The following is a 5,633-nucleotide window of genomic DNA, read 5'->3' on the forward strand; positions in this document are numbered from 1 at the left end:
CTGATTTTTGCACGGTCACATCCTACCCGTTTATTTTATACTACATAAGACAATCTGACTTTTGCACGGTCACATCCTACCCGTTTATTTTATACTACATAAGACAATCTGATTTTTGCACGGTCACATCCTACCCGTTTATTTTATACTACATAAGACAATCTGATTTTTGCACGGTCACATCCTACCCGTTTATTTTATACTACATAAGACAATCTGATTTTGAGCCGTCAAATCCTACCAGTTTATTTTATACTACACAAGACAATCTGATTTTTGCACGGTCACATCCTACCTGTTTATTTTATACTACATAAGACAATCTGATTTTTGCACGGTCACATCCTACCCGTTTATTTTATACTACATAAGACAATTTGATTTTGACCCGTCGCATCCTACCTGTTTATTTTATACTATATAAGACAATCTGATTTTTGCACGGTCACATCCTAACTGTTTATTTTATACTACATAAGACAATCTGATTTATGCACGGTCACATTGTACCTGTTTATTTTATATTATATAAGACAATCTGATTTTTGCGCGGCCGCATCCTTTTTTAGTGTGATAGTTTGGATTGAAACAAATGGGTATAATTTTGCGCTATGGTAGGAAAATCTGACAGTGTAGGTGGGACAAATGAACAGAACACCGGAGCTTACGGAGTTTACATCACAGCAGCTTTTTCAAATCACTAGACATGATGCAAAGCAAACTTGATATAAATCTGGAGGTGAGCGCCATTCAAATCAATTTCAGTGATTGAAATTGAATTTTATACATTTTATACAAATAAGATAAGTTTATAAATTAAGTTTCAAACAAGCAAACACACACACACACACACACACACACACACACACACGTGTCAGTGTGTTGACAGTGACACTGTTATATTTTTTTGTCTATTTGAGATTCCTAACCCTCAGAAGATCATGAGATACATTTCAGTGAAGAAAACATAAATCCTTACATAGGCCAAAATAAATTCAATATAATGACTTACATGTGATGCAGATTCAGCATGTAGGGTGTCCTGATGGCTGACTGTCAGTTTGTTGTGTCCCTGCAGATAAAAAAACAGATTTTATAATTTTAATTTACTTTTCTATTTGTCTGATCAGTGGCTTCCAGCAAAGACCGGCCAACCAGCTTAAACCGACTATCCAGCAACTAAAATAATTTAATTCTAAAAATTATGTTATAACTTGCACATGCTTTTACACATTTGGAGAAAATATGTGTTACAGTGATGACACTGTACGAAAAGGAATTTTTAAAATAAATTATATCCCCAAACAAATATTAATTTAGGCTCTTAACGTGGTTCTCAGCAGAGCCCATAGAGTTTGACAGAGTTTTTTTTGTACACCAATGGCGGAGTCTTTAGTTCCCGGAAGTTACTGTCAGCTTTAGAAAAAAATGAGTGTGATGAACTTGATAAAAGTTTTAAGACTTTAGACATTTAAAAAATAACATTGTATATTAGCACTACATCAAATGAGTTTGTGCATCAGTGCAATTGTAGTGGATTATTTCTCATTAAATTAGTACATTTAGGGGGTGTTAGTTGAAAACGGGTCAAGCTAAGACAGGCGTAGAATAACGTTAACACATACCAAACCACAAACAGACTTTTAATGGAAAAATTTGTATTCTTAATGCAGATTCATCCCTTACTGTGTAATTAGAAAGGCTATAAAATTTTATGGCTGTACATAGTGCATATTTATGAATAAAACGTATGGGTGGGTGTTTTTGGCACTGTGGTTCTGCTGGTTAATTAAATTAAATTAAATGCAATAAATGAATTTATTAATAAAATGCATATATTCACATGTTCTAAGATTAATAATAATTGAAAGTGATAAAGATGCCATCTCCCATCAACAACAAAAACAAAGCTACATTAGTCAAAATGCACTTTATCAAAATTAAAAGGGTTAAAATGATCCACAAAACAGATATCTGTCAAATGTCCTGATATCCCCCCCCCCAAAAAAACAAACACAATGTAAATCAAATAATGTATTTAACACAACTTACATAATAATATATGAGCATGCTTTTGACATGACTTTAACTCTCCCATTCATTAAACTTAAGTCTATAGTTTCTGTCTTTAGTTTTACCATGCAAACTAATGAATAACTCATGTCTGAGATTGATATCAGTTAGTTAAAAAGATATGAGAAATAAATCAAAGCTTCTTTAAAACGTGAATGTTTTTTACTGAAATCTTACTAATACAGTACCTAACATGCATAATAATTTGGAACACAGTGTAGGTAAGAATAGATAGATGAGATTAAATTAGTTTATATGAAAGGTTTTACTGGATGGATGTTTGGATAAAGATCATGGGCGCACATGAGCCACATTTCACATTCAGCTCTGTTGCAATGATTAGTCAAATGTTTTGTAGAGATTTACTTTTGTACCAGCTATTATGGCAACCCAAGTTATTTCCTTCTGGATTTCACAATGAACATTAACTACTAGCCAGTCAAAACGACACACTCGTGTCACTCGCAATACTTCCATCAGCTTTACGGCTTACCGGAAGTTTTACACGAGGCGCCCACATTTCCGTCAAAAAAATAAAGTGGATAACATGTCGATTTTATATATATATAGCCTATAACACAACCACAATGTCAATACAAATGGATTAAAAAACGTATCTTCAAAATCAGATATTTTTAAGAAAATACGTCTGTTTTGTATTATATCAACAAAACCACATCAGCACAACAAGCGCTCTGGCATGTTTAACGTTATCAGCATAAAAATAACTTTTGTGGAGTACTTAATCTTGAAACAAAATTATAAACTAATCACCTAATGTACTGTACATTGCATATTAATGTTCCATTATGTTTTACTTGTATTTTGAATTAGTCATTAAATTGTATTTTGTTTTAGAAGTGAAAAAAATTTCGTGAAATTAACTAATCCCATAGTTATGTGAGTAAAATGTTGAACATTTTTCAATGCTAAAACTAGTTGTTCGTATAGAAAGAGCTTAAAAAAACCTTTAAAATGACACCAAGACCCCGTCTATGGGTTCAAGAATAACAAAATACTGGCCATTTGAAACTCGAAAGTCATCTATTGTTTTCCATTTTGCGGTTGGTAAAACCCCAGGTCGCGTCGTTCAAATTCATTGAAATTTCGTTCACTTGTAGTTTAGCAATTAAACTAAATGTCTATTACAATTTCAAGACTGTTTTTACTCTGCACTTCGCCTGAGGAAACCGAAGTTGCGTTGAGCGGGAACCAAACTGACAGCCGCCACAGCGGAGATAACTTACAGTGGGTATAACTTATTTGCTTTAATCCCGTAGGACGCTTTAATGTTGGATTGCAATCTTTTTAATTAATTTTAATCATCTTTAGTTTGCGATTAAAATCGCAACACTTGTTCGGGTATAGACAACGATAGTAAGCCCAGTTTAATTTAATTTTGAAAAATTTAAAGTGCCTAAATTGTAAATTCTTTAGCCTACGGATAAATGACCACAGACGTTTGTTATTAAAGGTAATTTAATTAATCAAACTGGAAAACACAACAGGAACACCGCATGAATTTAACGTGTCTTGAAGCCTTAAGTTACTCGTTAACGGCTTATTTAAAAAATACATTTAACGTTAGCCAACAGTTGAATTTGTATAACATAGCCTATAACGTTACATTAATCACAAAACATATTTACCCCTGCTATTTTTCACGTTAAAATATTAACTAACCATCAGATACATAAGAAAAAATAATTTTTTGTACAGTACCTGCAATTTTCGCGTCGATGCCGTCGAGTTGATACCAAATCGTCCGGCGCGGTCCAGCTGCGTTGCTCTTCGGTTGCCTACACGACTAAAGTAAACTAAAACAATCCCGTGCGTGACGTCACGCGTTCTAATGCTGCGTTCCAGTGGCCGGTTGCATAAAACTTAAAGACTAGTCTTAAAAGTTAGTCATGGATTTTTTTCTTCAAGACTGATCATAACTGTTTTAAGTATGTTACATAGAAAGGTAGATTGGTCTAATTTAAATCCAAATAATAAGACTGATTAGCCCTAACTAATTGCTAGTTAGTCAGAATCATTCTTAAGACGCAGTCTTAATGTCACGGCTATGTTTATGCAACCGGCCCCAGGGGTCCGTTCTTCTTCGTACGTCACTTAGGTCGCTAACTCAGTTAGCTGGATTTGATTGTTGATGATTTGGCATGATCTTGGATCGTTTGGTTCTTCGAAGCTCATCCTAGACTTGCTGTCATAGCAACAGGTCCGTAAGCTCAAACCTGCTCGGGAGCAGGCTTATTTCATGAAAACAAGATTAGTTAACTACAGACAGCACGTTCAGTCTTACCGACGTTGGCAATTGGAGGCCACCAGCAGCAAATTGTCGGTTGGGGTTTATCCCCTGCACACAGAATAAAAGTAGGTGGGTAAACCATCGGCGCGATGAGTCTGCAGCCCACTCTCCGGAGATCGGCGGAGGAACCGCGAGCAACCTTTTTGCCGATCGCGCCTGTTAAATATGGTTATAATGTCCTTATTTGTAATGTAATGTATAGTTCTCAGTTTTTCATAATGTTGTATGTAATATAATGTTGTGCATGTGAGTGGTCACAAGAGGGCACCAGAGGTTAAACGCGTTTGCGTATGTTTGTCCTCTGTTAGCCACCGTAGTTCTTCTTCTCAGTGTTCATCCGTGTGTGTGAGAGCTGCTCCGACCGTGAGAATAATGTGTCGGTAGCAGGTAAATAAATATACTTAAAGATTAATCTCCATCTAGTGATGGGCAGAGCGAGGCTTCGTGAAACACTGAAACAGTTGAATCAATTGTGTCGAGGCTTCGAAACATAGTTCGAAACCGCCTCCACAGTGACACCTAGTGATCATTTGCACGTATAGCCATAGCGCAGCCTTGACAAGGTTTTAGACGATCGCTGACAAATTGTATCCCACATGTTGAATGATTGACACAAGTGATCGGGTGGGAGAGTAGATAGTGTCATCGACTCATACAATAACCCTTTGGATCGAACCCCAGAAAACGCATTACTATTACCGTCGTCACAATGAAGTTACATATTTTTGTTGTTGTTTTAACATCTGTTTGACAACTACATGCGCTTTTATGCTCATCATTGTCAATAACTATAAGCTGGTCTATTTAATAAATAAATTGAATAGAGATAAATACCACATAAACAATAAGAAATTAATAAAATATATCAAGCCACCATGTCACATATAAATATCTGCTGTGTGTGGAAGGACTTAGCCTACTTCTTTTTTTTACAGATATTTTCTCCAGCCTTTTAAAAACTCCTCCCACAAAACCCACAAGGTCAATATGCGTTTATTTCACTTTTATACAGATGTGCGATTGTGTTATCTGTTTCCCACCGTGCCAATCAAACGCTGATTCGGCAGACCACACCTGATGAAACACTTAAGTGGATAGGCTTGTTCGACTTCATGCGGCGCCGTAAGAACCTTCAGCCGGATGACGTCAAAGTACCGCGAGAGCGATTTGCGAACTCATACGGAGGAATCTCCTTTAAATCGCTCTCGCGGTACTTTGACGTCATCCGGCTGAAGGTTCTTACGGCGCC

The 5,633-nt window shown here is 36.1% G+C and overlaps 1 long non-coding RNA gene across 1 annotated transcript; it reads right to left on the reverse strand.

Moving 5' to 3' along the window:
- Nucleotides 1-558: 558 nt before the first annotated feature.
- On the reverse strand, nt 559-4,688 carry LOC141362145 (uncharacterized). Its single transcript, XR_012368136.1, has 3 exons — nt 3,796-4,688; nt 1,013-1,072; nt 559-733 (listed from the first exon to the last, which is right to left on the reverse strand). It is a non-coding gene; the product is annotated as an uncharacterized lncRNA (long non-coding RNA).
- Between the last annotated feature and the right edge of the window lie 945 nt (nt 4,689-5,633).

The sequence above is a fragment of the Misgurnus anguillicaudatus genome, chromosome 25 (genome assembly GCF_027580225.2).
Source record: "Misgurnus anguillicaudatus chromosome 25, ASM2758022v2, whole genome shotgun sequence".
NCBI lineage: Eukaryota > Metazoa > Chordata > Actinopteri > Cypriniformes > Cobitidae > Misgurnus > Misgurnus anguillicaudatus.